The 15,468-nt window shown below is 39.8% G+C and overlaps 1 pseudogene; it reads left to right on the forward strand.

Moving 5' to 3' along the window:
* Positions 1 to 12,947: 12,947 nt before the first annotated feature.
* On the forward strand, positions 12,948 to 14,888 carry LOC103264829 (annotated as a pseudogene).
* Positions 14,889 to 15,468: the final 580 nt, after the last annotated feature.

The raw sequence follows: 15,468 nt of genomic DNA on the forward strand, positions 1-15,468 counted from the left end.
TATATAACATTGATATGATATATTTAAGGATAATAATGAAAATACTGAAAGTCTTGTAAACAGGAAACTATTAAACACTACAAGATAAATTATAGAAAACTTAAATAATTAATAAATAGTTCTTTTGTGATTAGAAAAACATAATATGATTATAATTAGTAATTATTTATTTATTTTAGAGTTGTGGGCACCTGTAAGTGAGAATTTGCTACATAATTAGGCTGTCTGTAGGTGATTTTAGGGCTTCTAGTCATCCATCACTCTTTCTGGCAGTGGACCAGTTAACCATACTTATAACTGTTATAATAATTTTTGCCAAATGTGTCTAAAAATTAAAAACAAAGTCTTCTGGAAAAATAGATTTTCAGGGAATAATGAGACAGAGAATCTCAACAAAGAAATTAAAACTGTAAAGACATCAATGAAACATTAGCCCTAGGACAATTCTGCTCAAATTCTATGGGACCCAACTGTATCTTAGGCCTGGAAAGTGAAAGAAGTTGGTCTTTAAGACCAAGAACACACATATCATTTGATTAAGGTGAGCCTAGAGATAACACTTCATTCAGGGAAGAGAGCAGGCCTGGTGCAGGACACGCTACTCTGAGACTCGTGGGCACATTGTGGGTTCAGCAAGTTCTGGGCCGGCACTGCTGGGCTGAGTCTGTGCTGCCCCCTGCATTGTGCACCTAGGTAACATGGTTTTAATCATTCCTCACCTGAGTGAAAGACTCTGTGTCCTGTTACTTTCTTATTAAAATTCAAGACCTAGAAGTTCTTCTTTAGAAAAGGTCACAAAGTGATTTTAGGGCCCTGACTCAATTTAGAAGACTTCAAAATGGAGCCCACATCCATAAGTTTTTGTATATTGAATATGAAGACAATACTCACAAAATCGTAGGTCAACTCCATTATTTTGGTCTGTTTGCAAAAGAGTGAGGGTATATTCATATAGCATATAGGGACATTGGTGGGTTCATCTTTTGGACGTGTGTGTAGTGAGTAGTCATGCTTGTTAAATAAGTAGTTCATTTCCTGACATTGGCTTACCTGTGACTCTGACTTTCAAGGCCTTTGTAGGACCCAGAACATAGACTCTAATCATCCACTGATTAGAGACTGGTCAAAGGAACAGGAACTAGTGAAGTGCCCAAAAGGTAAAGACCAGGGTATCAATTTGGATGGAGATCTCCTATATTTGCTTTGGGTATGGACTCTTTTAAGAAATTAGAGACAACTCTGCCATTTGCTTTGGATTCTATGAAGCAGGGTTTTGGGCTGTGCCCATGCTGCATTGTGTCCCTCTTTCTCACTGTCCTGACACATAACCCAGGTACAGGCCCCTGAGTCTACTGAAGGAAAATCTTCCCCAGCTCTACCCACCCCACTGTGGACCAAGCCCTGTGTTCCAGGTCTCTGGATCTCTCCCTGATGGCTCAGCTTGGTGTGGAGGCCCAACACCCAAGAGAGAGGCCAACATCTACTTATCTAGAAGAAACAACACTGTTGTACAGAGCAGTGTGATTTTGTCACATCAGCATCAAGAATGATGCATCTGAACTCTGAATTCATTGACAAAATCATGTACTTAGAGGAATCCAGATTTTATGGCTTTTATCTATGTCATTCTACTTCCACGCTGTTGCTTTCAACTTCAGAAGAAGGTGGATATCAGTGTCCAGCACAGTATAAAGGTCTATCCTCCTCCAGGGATCCAGGCTCGGGAAATGAGTTTCCATTGTCCAAGTACCTACAATCAATCTAATCCCACAGCAGTGCTAACTGGAAGGGACTTTCTTTTCCAGAGCGTTTTCTCATTTGATCAAATTAGGACCTGAAAATGAGTCTGAAGCCAGGCTCCATAAGGTCTTCTCACATACATAGTGCAGGGAAAGCTAAGGATATGTTCTCAGTTTATTTTCATTGTTTGGTGTCCCCATACTCAGTGACCCTCTTTTTTCCTGAGTTTTCCCCTCACTTACCTACTTCTCTGTCAAACCCAAACTTTGAGCTCTGACTCCTCAAGTGAAGCAGGATGTGAAGAAAATGAGCACAAACCCAGCCCTTACCACTCTGTGTCTTTTATATCTTTATTTTCCTGTTTCCAGACTGGACTGACTCATTCACCCACAATGTTGGGCTCAGATCTCAGAAACGACATCACCTGCAGCAGGTAAAACAGCAACATAAACACAGCCTGGCCTGGAAACAAAAACCTCTGGGCAGAAGCCCTGAAATGAAGGACATGAAAATAATTGTTTCACAGGATCTGAAAGAACCTCTCGCTCCATTATTGTTGAGAGTTGGTTCCTGAAGCTTTCTTGAAACCTGTCTTAAGAGGAGGCTGACCAGGATTACCAGACATGGGACAATCTTGACGCAGAGAGCAAGCTCTTAAGGAATGAATTCTCAGTCTCCCTTGTCCTCCCTGTGTATCCATCACTTTTTGGTCACTATCTGTGTCTCATAACATATCAGGTGACTCCCTTCTTGTCTCTTTTCTCTGTTGTCAACACCTGAGGATCTGAGGCCCTGTCAGAAATATATGGCTTTGAAAATGAATGAGCCATTTCTGAGAACATGTCCTCAGCCCAGTCACCTCAGCATTAGTGATAATTACACCCAGGACACATCATCCTTTGGCATGAACAATGGAAGTAACATAGGAGAGAATTGCACCCACTGTGCACAGCTCTATAGCTAAGATCCTACTACATTCTGACCACAATGACCTTACGTTATTCAGTCTCAGGTCTTCATCTGTCAAGAACTTAAAACTATGATTTTTTGCTTTGTCTTCACCCAACTTCAGGGTGGTGTCCCTCTTCCTGTCCTATGACATTCTAGTCTTTACCTTTCTGGGAATTCACTGGCTAAGAACTGCCACCTACTATCCCAGCTTCCTGAACCTGATCTAGCTTCAAACATGCTCCCTGGAAGATCCTGTCAGGGAATCACAGGCTCCCTGAGATGGCTTATCATCCTGGAAGTACAGAAAACCAGGGATTGGGGCTGCTCTGAGAGTCACCGGAAATAAATCAGGCTGGAGGGAAGTAAGGGAATCTTGATACCTGTGGATCCTCATACTTAGTGGTGTTTGTAACCTTGAGTTTCTGACTGAGTGAGATTGTTGATGTGTGGTTTATAATCCAATTCAGGAGTAATCTAAACTGTGTATTAGGGCAAAGTACACAACTCTCCTCCTCTCTTTATTACTCAATTAATGTACTAATCTTGGATGTGTGGGTTATTTGAAAGATTCTGGAAATAAGGAGGCATGGGAAAGCTCCATAACTTGTGTTGGGACTCAAACATAAGGACTCATGATAATAAGCAAACATATAAGCAGAACAAAACAAAAACAAAACCCCATAAGGAGACAAGTAAGACAAAGATGTGATTAGCCATGAGGGTGGAAATTTTGGTTTTGTTTTAAGGCCATTTTCTCTTTCCCAATTGTAAAATATTTAAATTAAAATTGATTTTTAATAATTATTAACAAGATTCCATCAAATTCAATCACCATTTCTTTTATAAAAATAAACATAGAAATAACAATATAAATAATACATTATTAACATCTGAACAAATGTGTGTCTTTAAGCTAGAGGAAAGTATTATTTCTAAAAATGAAATATTATCATTGTTTTCATCTTAATCTTGGAGAATCTTTGGTGGCTGCTTACAGAACTATTGTGCATGTTTTTATCATATGATTTCCTTCAGTTCAATAGTAGAAACAAAAAAGGATTAAATGCTTAAAATTATTACACATTTGTAAAGTTATGATTGCCATAGTTATTTACCTAAAGGATAAGGCATTTATTGAAGATTCTTGTACACTTGTTCCAGTTGAGGTTACCAAAATTCACACATGCTTAACTCCTTCATACAAAAAGGTGCAGTATTTGCATATAAGTTGCACACATCCTTCCTTATACATTAAATAATACCCAGATTACACAGAATGCCTATGCAATGTCAATGCTGTGTAAATAGTTGCCATGCTGCATTCCTATTCCTATTGGTGTTATTTTAATTACAGTATCATTTTTAATGTTTTATTGTGATTTTTTCCCAAATATTTGTTATCTGCAGTTGTTTAAATCTGCAAATGGAGAATCTGTGGATATGAATGACTGAATAAATAATTTTAATAATAGTTCTAATGTTTGTTATTCTGGCTCCAATAAAACTGTTAACTTTACAAGTATCTGTTGCATTTATGGTAAAACAGTTGCAAAAATTCAGGAAGTAATATGAAATATACTTTGAACATATATAATAAATAAACTTTTCAGCAATAAGGAAATAGGTGAAATGTGTGTTGTATCATTCCTATTATGTTTATTTATATGTGCTTTCCTTCTAGAAGGGGCATGATTGGGTGTTACTAAAGGAGACAGCACAGACCCCTCAGATGTCAGAAGCAGGGATTAGTAAATGACAGATGCCAGACACATGTTACCACAAGTGGATGGCTCTGTCCTTCTGTGTCAGGCTTTCTGCCAGTAGTGATGCCCCTTGTGTGCTCTTCCAGGGTCCTGCACACAGTTTGTGTTCACACAGCCATACCCATTATCTGGAAATCAAGGTCACCTCCTCCTTCAATGAAGTCAGCAGTAAAGTCAAGTGGACAGTATGTCCTGGCACCATCAGTTCCTAGTAGAAGCCCCATACAGTGATATCTACAGTTCTCCAACCCTCAAGTCCATGATAGTTTTCTTTCTCTGGATCTGGTCAGTTGTCCTTCTTGAATGCCCTGGGCTCCTTTCTGAGGAGGAGGCTTACGATTCCTGTTCAGGATGTAGAAAGAGCCAGAGTCAATCCAGGGTAACTTCCCCAACGGGAAAGAGGCTCAAACCTCCTGTTTAGTCCCCAAGCTTGACCCATAAACCCACTCTCACCTTCTGTGGCCTACACCAGACTAAGAGAAGACTCTTGCTGCCATTTTTACCCTCTAGGACCAATGCTTTGAAACCCTACCTTGAACCTGTTATCTTCTGTCCAAGCAATCATTATACTGAATTGTTAGTATAAAACATCTCAGCCCGATCATGGCAGCACAGGCAGGTATCTCAGGAGAAAAATACTCCTGTTCATCCCAGATACCTGCTTATGTGGATTTTCCATGTGTTTGTGTCCATGTCTCAGGACAACTTAGAAGTTGGGGTGAGGGTGGTCTCCAAACAGTCCATGAAACTGATTCTGAGATTTGTGGTGCCAAAATGGAAACTTGTGCACATCCCTGCTCCTGACTTTATCTAAGGCAACCTACTGAAGACTGTGAGTTTCAGTGACTGACTACAAATGAATCAGGAATGTTGCCTAGAATGAATGACCGGGACACAACAAGAGGACCAGACAGAAGGACAACTCCCTAACTGACCATGACTATAACTGGGGACAACTGTGGATCAGTCTAGAGGTGGCAGAAAAGCCCATTGCCCTCTTAATCAGTATGGAGGAGACATTTCTGCTTTACTTTCCTGCCCTGGAACTCAATCCACATAAACCTGCACAGTGACTAGAGCTGACAGGAAACATTAGATACATTATTTTTCACAGCCCCTTACTTGTACCTGGGAAAATTATCTCTTAATTCACAGATTCTTGATAATGCCTGAATGCCCAATCTTCTCATTGGAAAAAAAAACTTCCATGAGATACTATATACCACCTGTTAGGGAAGTAGCCTCTGGAGGGGGCACAGCACTGCCAGAGTCTGCGTGCTGCAGGTGCGTGCTGGTAACCAGAGATCCGAGTAACACAGATTTGTAACACAAAGAGATGATGAAAGAAAAGATTTTTTTAAGAAAAGATCATTTCCTACAGACAGGAAGAGGGCCTGCACTCTAAGATGAGTGGGGCCTTGAGTCTCCCCAAGCCCCCAACTTAAATCCTCTCCCCTGGAGGTGTTGCAATAAAGTAGATGTGACTGCCATGACTTTCTTGTTGGTTACTTACTGATGATTTGCTGACACTGGGGAAGGGTGGGGGTTCTGGTTCCTGCTTCCCAGATGCCGGGTGGATGATCTGTAGACCCTGAGAAAGGGAGAGCGTCTGGTTCCTGCTTTCCAGACCCTGGGTGGGTGATTTGTAGACCCTGAGGAAGAGAGGGAGTCTGGTTCCCACTGGGTAGCACGGTTTTATTGTCTTCAGGGATCTGTTTTAAGATTACAGTAGACAGATATTGGTCATGTTTAAGGGATCTGGGTTTCTGAGAAGACAGAGTGAGCAAAGTTAATCTTTACCTAAAGAAGGCACTCTTCCAGGGAACAGTTTCTACTTTCTCATCATTGTGTTAGGGTCTCAGAAGAAGACAAAAGTGACTTTCCATTCTCGATCCATCCTTTCACCATCCTCTTCTTGCCAGAATAGAAGGAAAAATTTTTTATAGTAGTGCCTAGGCCCAGATACCCCAGACTCAATCCCTCCTGAGGTAACAAAAAGTGTAAGCCTTAAGGTATGAGATCATGGATTTCTGGATAAAGTCATGCCTATAACCCCTATAAAATTATTCTTAAGAAAGGGATATAACTTCCCCAAAAGAAACAATATCCAATCAAAAGGGAAGCCTAGAAAGGCCTAAAAGCCATAACAAAACACTGGTAGAACACAGTCACCATGTTCCATGCCAGTCTCCCTGTTTTCTCAATTAAAAATAGAGAGAGAATTATCGACTAGTATAGGACCTAAGAACTGTTAATGGGATTGTAGGGCCATTACATTCAATAGTCCCCAATCCATATGCCCTCCTTGCTCATATAGCAACAGCTATACCTCACTTCACAGTCTTAGACTTTAAGGATAATTTATTTTGTATTTGCCTAATCACTGACTTCCAGTATCAGTTTGCTTTTGAATAGACCACACCTCATACTTGGAATTCTCAACAATATAAATTGACTGTCCTTTCTCAGGGCTTCAGAGAAAGTTCACACCTATTTGGTAATGCTCTTGAATTTAACATTAATTAAGATTTAAAATTAATGATTAGAGCTCTTCTCTAAGAGTTATCATCTGTATAGAGTTTTCTCCAAGTGGGTTACTTGTTAATCTGTTGTCCCTAAAATAAGACTTTAGATAACAATACATTTTAGTTCCTAAACTTCCTAAGACAAAGAGTTTACCAGGTAACTGCCTCTAAGACGCAAATATCTCAAACACAGGTCACATATCTGGACTATACATTGACAAATGGAATCTGTTCTCTATCTACCCATAGAAAGGCTGCCATACTAAGCTTTACCTCACCAAATTTCTAGAAACTACTTTAAATCTTCTTGGGAATGACTAAGTTGTGCCAAATTCAGATCTCAAACTATAGATTAATGGCTTGGCCACTTCATGAAGCCCTTCAAGGCATGACATAGAACATCTTGAGTAGAATAAACAGAGAAAAAATTAATGTCATAAAATCTAAACTTCCTTGACCTCTACACTATCCCTAGGGATTTTAAATTTAGTATAAATGTTTTACTTCATATGTGGCTGAGACAAAAAGGGGTGTCCTTTAGGGTCTTCATATAAAAGGCAGGACCAATTTCCAAAGCTATAATCTATGCATCTAAATGCCTAGACTCAATGACACAAATGACACAAAGATGGCCTGGATGTCTAAAGACTGTGGTTATTACTACTTTGTTGTTGACAGAAGCAAAAAGCTGACCATGGGACAATCACTGGAAGTACAGACACCCCACTAGTGCCAAGAAGCCTTACCTGAACATGATAGGTAGGGTAAATTCCCACTTTCAACATGAAACAGCTACAGAAAAAAGTGACCTCCATCCCTCAGCTTCCCTAAGAGAATGTAAGGCCCAAACTAGTTGAGAGGTGATTAATAGAGTAAATAGTTTCAACTAGGGAAACTTCAGGATTACAGAAAAATTGAAGTTTATTAACATCTGCAACAGCCATGACAAATCATGCCTACAGTCTAACTATAGCAAATTGCATACCTACCTAATTACTAAACTCTTATCAAGCACACCTACAGCAGTCTAAACCTTTTATCCAGGATGCTTGCAGTCAAGAGCCTACTCTCAATATAATAACCAGCTTAGAGACCTCCAGGATCATGCACATAAGTAACCAAGGTTGACCAAAGATAACCATGGCCTACTTTTACCTTCATTATAAGCTCATTAGAATATCATTAACATGCATTTTTACAAAAATTTCTACCCTTCATTGTGCCATGACAATGCCAGTATGACTCTATAAGGCCTGAAACAGTCACATCAACAAGGGAGAGGAAAAAAATAAATTCAACTCTAAGACCACTCATTTCAAGTAAAACAAAAATTGTCCTCTCAAAAAAACTTGACAACCATAAGAAAAAACATTATAGCTCAACAATTATGCTGGAGATAGAAATAGCAGCTTTTTATAAGCTCTTTCTGCCCACTGCCCTTTCCCAATAGTGTACTATTTTTTTTTTTGCTAAATAAAACTACTTGCTTACCTTACTTTCCTGCATGTCTGTTTGTGAATGCATTCCAAAGGACAACAGAAGAACCCAACATTGACCATCTTATACTGAAAAAAGACTCCTTCCTTTTTCCCTGTAACAGTGTAACTTCTTTTGAAATAAATGTCAGTCCTCTCAAATTCTATATATTCTAAATCATTTGTTGTCATTTCACCATTGTTAACAGTCCCTTCATAAAAAAATAGATTCCATCTAAAATAACCACTTTCTTTGCAGATCTATAGGAAGCAGTTTCTCATCTGTTCAAGTCTTAGCATGAGGTGGCAGCAATTCAATTACTGATTGTCCATTTAATTTGTAATTAAAATTATAAATTTTCTTGTGCATATTTTCCCACAGATAAATTACTCCTTCAAATGCCAAAACATTTGCAAAAAGCTATATTCACAAAAGTCTTCTTTCACACTTATATCTGGACCTTATTTTATTTTAATTTTTAGCAATAAAAATGCAATAATTATTAATTTTTATAAACTCAATGTGTATTTCTGAAATCCACGTTGAAGCTAAAACCTCCCACTGTCATTGTATTGGTAAGGCCTTAAAGGAGATAATTAATGTAAAATATAATCATAATGACTGGGTCCTAGTCCACTAGGACAACTATCCTTAAAAGAAGAGAACATTAGGACACAGACAATATAGAATGAGAAAAAATGACATGAAGACACTGTGAGAAGCTGCGTGAACTTGGACTTCTGGTGCCCAGAACTGTGAGGAAATAAACGTCTACTATTCATAACCCCTTCCTCTCCCCACACCTGTGAAATTTTCTTGTGACAGTCTTAGCAAACAAACACACAGGTTTTCCATTCTAATGTGTTATTATAATCATTTTCTAAATAGGTTCTGATAATGAGAGTTATTTTGTAGAAATGGGAGTATCTGCAGTGACAATGACTTTTCTCTGTAGAAAAATCACTACTTTCAGCTCTCTGAACCCTGGATCTATTCCTACTTTGTCTCCAACCTTCACAGCTGCCTTTCCTTACTGTCATTTCCTCTAAGTCAAATCTATGCCACTGTCTTAAAGAAAAAAATAGACTCACAATTCAGGATCAATCAAGGATTTTTGAAAAAGCAAGAAGGATCGGGTCTAACTGTCAAGGCCTAGGCATTGCTGAGTGAACATTTCCTTGGGCCACAAGGGGGGCAGTGTGTGTCTGGGACCAATAACGTGAAGGAAGTTGGGAAATGGCTCCACAGCCTTTTTGGGACCTGCCCCTGCTCTGAAACCTTGGATCTGCCTGGGAGCCTTCGTCCTCCTTCTTTGTTACTTCAGATGTTGATTCTCTCTCTCTCACTTTCAGTCTTCCACATGACAGTCACACTTTACCTGAATGCTAAGGACTGAGCCAGGATATACATCGACCATCTGTCACTGTATTTATGGGAAGACAGATGATATTAAAATAGGCAGTACAGTGTCCCTGATGTTCACCAGTGTCCCTGTGCTGCCTTGTACTTAATCCTTATGGAACTCAACCTCTACCCTGACCTAGCTCAGACAGAAGAATTGACAGGTTTATCTGAGCAGCTATGCTTGGTCTGTGATGCCATCAGATTATCAAGGACTGGAGAGGTAGAGTGGATCCTTTTAAACCACAAGGTCTGGCTGGTTGACAATAAAAGATTAACTGTAGTCAATGTGCCAGCACTTACTTTGATACTACACAGTTTTTCCTTGTTTATTTTTTGTTTTCATATATGTTATCTTATATATGAAAATGAGAATGGTAATAATTAACAGATATTTATTTTCAATGTAATGTAAATAAGTTCCTCACAGTTGCTTTGTTATAAAGTTTCTCATTGATGAAGGTAATCTCAAATTTGGATAATGGCACTTTAAAAAAGACAAAAAAAGTTGATTCTTACACCATCTTAGCCTCCAACTTCCTTCACAGGTCCAGTTCCTATGAGGACATCTGTGAGTTGAAACATTTAACTGAGGGAACCTCCTCTCAACTGTCAAGGATTGGTGAGCTGCCAGGTATCTCCCTGGAAGCAACCAGAGGACTCAGGAGAAATACAGTTGACAGATGTCAGGGGAAAGTCTCTGGTGAAAGAATGAAGAGCCACAGGCCAGAAACAGTAACTCCTGCTTCTCTCCCCAGAGTCCAGGACAAGAACGAGCCTAAGGTGGGCATGTCATCAGCTTTTGTTGAATAATTAAATGGTTCTCCCCTCTTAAGATAAAGTCAGTACAGGCACCCTGGTTGCTGTATTCCACTTCAGGACCCCAGAGGGGCAGGGGCTTTGTGGAAATTGTCCGAGACTTGCTAAGTGGAGCCTGAGGAATTTCCTGAACACCTACTCCTGGGTCCAAGCTATGAGGCAGGGACCCAGGGAGATCTTGTCTGAATCCTGAGAATGAGTCAGTTTCTGACTACAGTGGAAACCAAACAACCAGCTGGGACTCAGAGCTCACTCATTCTGAGCTCTGTCTTTGTTAAACATTAGCCTTGGGAGGGAGCAGCTTTGCATAGAGGGTGATGTCCTGCCTAGTCCTGCAAATGCCTTTTTTGACAATGTGCTACAACAAACCACAGTGCTCACAAAAGCACTGTTTTTAGAATACATTTTTGCTACAAAGGATAGAAATCAGGATGAACCAGTTGAAGAGACACAAGTCTAGTTCTGAAGCTTCCAGCATAAACCTTCTGGGTCCTCATGAGTCATCCTCCTTCTGCACACTAAAATAGGATTACCAGGTGCAGAATCTCACCTAGGATTTGAGTGTGCAGAGTATTTATTTGAGTTTTACTCCATAGATAAAATGTACTAAATTGAAGGCAATCAACAGCAAGAGGTTGGAGTGATATAAGTGTCTCAATCCACCAACTTTTAAGTGACTCAGGTGGTCTTTCTGACCTGGCCATCCTTCTTCTCAAATCTATTAGGGGACCACCCTGAGTCTCTTTGCTATATTAAGTTCAGGTGTTGCCACTGGGAAATTGTAAGAATTGAGATGTTACCTCCCAGGATCCAAGATAAAAGTCAGACTTTCTTTTTTTTAGGTTCAATTCTTCACAACACACACTATCTCTGCTTAAAGCATATTTGGATGTTTAGGACAGGGCATGATCCCTGCTCTGAATGACTGTTATGACCCAGACCTGGGAAGTTTCACCAGGGTGGATGAAAATTATGAGGATGAAAAGAAGAGGCAATGTGGGATTGAAAGAGCCAAGTTCAGCCTTCACGGTCTGCAAGACTAGACCTTGAGTGTCTCAGTCACCACTTAGAGGAGGCCAGGATTATATAAAAAGCCTTATGTTACTGAATAATTTGGTTAATAATGTCCATGATTACTGCTCAATGCACCAAAGGTCATAAGGAGATCTTTGAGTTAATACCTTATTTGTAGGATTACATATTTATTGAGATTGGTATTAGACCATCTATTTATTTCAACTTATGTATTTGATTCTTTTGTGTAACCAATATTTTTTTCCTGTTGGTTAGAATCACTTCAATAGAGGAAAAACTAAATTATACTTAATCAAGGATTCTCATTGGATGATCATGAGGAATACTTCTTTATTCTCTCTAGTAAGTCACATTTTTCACGGATGGTCATAATTGTAGACAATATTGACTTTCAATGCTACAGAAATTATATTTATCCTTCATCACTGGTTCAACTTAAAACATTAAAAATCTATAATGCAATAAATAGCAACTGTTTTGTAGAATGTTAACTGAGATCACAAATCAGAATATATATATATATAATATATATATGGAATATATAATATATATATATGGAATATATAATATATATATGGAATATATAATATATATATGGAATATATAATATATATATGGAATACTTTATGTATATATGTGTGTGTGTGTATATATATATATATATAGAATCATGCCATTGTTCTTTGCTCAGTTTATGTATCTTAAATTTTTGTTAAGAAGATTTTCATATGAGTCTTTATCATTTTAGATTCAGGCTTCCTTGTAAATTATTGTTATAAAAGCAAATGTTCCCTTTTCTCCGCATAGTCAGAATTTTTCCAACAAGTGATGTACTAGCCTGGACCAGAAGGAAGGAAACAGGGTGGAGCAGGAGATTCTGAAGAACCCACAGAGGACATAATACTGTGGTCCAGAGTTAAATAGTCTCCTTATGGGGGAACCCACTTGGACTTTGGCACAAAGTGCAAATGGAGAGATGAGGTTGGAGCAAGGGAAGAAGCTATGGACAGGCCCAGAAAAAAAATCATCGTGAAGATAAAGAGCTTTGCTTAATGTTGACCGAGATAGAATCAGTAGAAGATTTTTAGGCAGAGAGGTGGCTTTATCATATACATGCACTCAAGATATGACTTGGAATACAAAGTAAAAATATAGTAATCCTCATTGAAAACTGCATTGATTCCTGGGATTCATGCATGCTCGTCATACCCTGGATCAGGCCTACATGTGAGCTCCCATGTTAAAGGGGCCTGCAGTTGGTATTGACCGTGGCACCACCTACTTCTGTGTGAGTGTTTTCCAGAATGGAAAAATAGAGATAATTGTCAATGATCAGGGATATCGAACCATTCCAAGCTATGTCCTCTTTACTGATACTGAAAAATTGATCAGCGATACTGCAAAGAATCAAGTTGCAATGAACCCTACTAACACAGTTTGTGATGCCAAACATCAGACTGGATGCAGATTTAATGATGCTGTTGTCCAGTCTAGTATAAAACATTCCCCATTCATGGTGATGAATGATACTGGCAGGCACAAGGCCCAAGTGGAATACAAGGGAGAGACAAAAAGCTTCTGTCAGAGTAGGTGTCATCTAAGATTCTGACAAAGATGAAGGAAATCACAGAAGCCTACCTTGGAAAGATTGTTACCAATGCTGTGGTCACAGTGCTTGCTTACTTTAATGACTCTCGGTGTTAAGTCTCCAAAGATGCTGGAACTATCACTGGTCTCAACGTACTTAGAATTATCAATGAACCAACTACTGCTGCGATTGCTTATGCTTATGGCTTAGACAAAAGGGTTGGAGCTGAAAGCAATATGCTGATCTTTGACCTAGGAGGTGACACTTTTGATGTGTCAATCCTCACTATTGAGGACAGATTCTTTGAAATCAAGTCTACAGCTGGAGACATCCACTTAGGTGAGAAGACTTTGACAACTGAGTGATCAACCATTTCATTGCTGAGTTTAGAACTGAGCATAAGAAGGAGATAAGTGAGAACAAGAGAGCTGTCCGATGCTTCTATAGTGCTTGTGAATGTGCTAAGCATACTCTCTCTTCCAGTACCCCAGCCAGTATTGAGATGAATTATCTCTATGAGGTAATAAACTTTTATTCTTCCATTATCCATGCCTGATTTGAAGAATTGAATGCTGACCTGTTCCATGGCACCATGGATCCTGTAGAGAATGTCCTCCAAGATGCCAAACTAGACAAGTCACAGATCCATGACATTGCCCTGGTTAGTGATTCTGCTCATATTCCCAAGATTCATAAACTTCTACAAGATTCTTAATGGAAAAGAAATGAATAAGAACATCAGTCTTGATGAGGCTGGTGTTTATGTTGCAGCTATCCAGGCAGCCATCCTATCTGGAGACAAATCTGAAAATGTGCAAGATTTGCTGCTGTTGTATGTCACTCCTCTTTCCCTTAGTATTGAAACTGCTGGTGAAGTCATGGCTGTCCTCATTCACTACAATACTACCATTCTTACCAAGTGGACACAGACCTTCACTACCTATTCTGACAACCAAACTGGTGTGCTCATTCAGGCTTATGAAAGTGAGCATGCCATAACCAGGGACAACAACCTACTTGGCAATTTTGAACTCACAGGCATACCTCCTGCACACGTGGTGTTCCTCAAATTGAAGTCACTGTTGATATTGATGCCAATGGAATTTTCAACATCTCTGCTGTGAGTAAGAGTTCAGGAAAAGAGAATAAGATTGCTATCACTTATAAAAAAGCCATTTGAGTAAGGAAGACATTGAGCATATGGTCCAGGAAGCTGAGAAAGTACAAAGCTGAAGATGAGAAGCAGGGGGTCAAGGTGTCATACAAGGATTCACTTGACTCCTATGCATTCAACATGAAGGCAACTGTTAAACATGAGAAACTTCAAGGCAAGATCAGTGTGAGGGTAAACAGAAGATTCTTGACAAGTGTAATGAAATTATCAGCTGGTTTGATAAGAATCAGATGGCAGAGAAGGAAGAATGTGAACACCAGCAGAAAGAGCTGGAGAAAGTCTGCAAACCCATCATTACCAAGCTGTACCAGAGTTCAGGAAGCATGCCAGGAGGAAAGTCAGAGGAGTTTCCCTGTGGTGGAGTTCCTCCCTCTGGTGGTGCTTCCTCAGGGCCCATCATTGAGGAGGTTGATTAAGGCAGCCTTGTTCCACACAATTACCATTCCAAGGAGTCTGGGTCCCCGGCCTGACCCCTGTGCTCATTGATAAAGAGTTAGCAGCTGAGTCCTCTCTGGCCTGGCAGTGTCCCCAGAGCAGGAAAAGTCATGGTGTCTCAGGTGTTTCCTCCCAGAGCCCTACCCAGGGGAAGACAAAACCCCTTCTCTTTCTCAGTGTGCAATGTGAGCTAAGCTACAGTCCCAGGGCTCAAGGGAGAGCTAGACAGTAACTTAATGGAAACACATTTGCATGATCAGCCCCTCCTCTGCAGAGGGTGAGAAATGAAAGGAGAATTGGGACATCCCACTCCTACTGTGGGGACCAGAGCTGTATCCACCATGGCCTGGACAAACTTCCTTCTCATGCTTCTCACTCACTGCACAGGTAGAAACTGTCCATAGAGTCCCTGGGTAGCCAACCATCCTGCTTTGGTCTCTTCTGATTAAGATCTCTGAGAAACATAAACCTGGTCTCTGCTTCCTCACACATAAATGTCTGTTTTTGCAGGTTCTCTCCCCGCAGCTTGTGCTGACTCAGCCTCCTACTCTGCATCTCCTG

This window comes from Carlito syrichta, unplaced genomic scaffold (assembly GCF_000164805.1).
Source record: "Carlito syrichta isolate Samal-C Ts95f unplaced genomic scaffold, Tarsius_syrichta-2.0.1 Scaffold305735, whole genome shotgun sequence".
In the NCBI taxonomy this organism is placed as follows: Eukaryota; Metazoa; Chordata; class Mammalia; order Primates; family Tarsiidae; genus Carlito; species Carlito syrichta.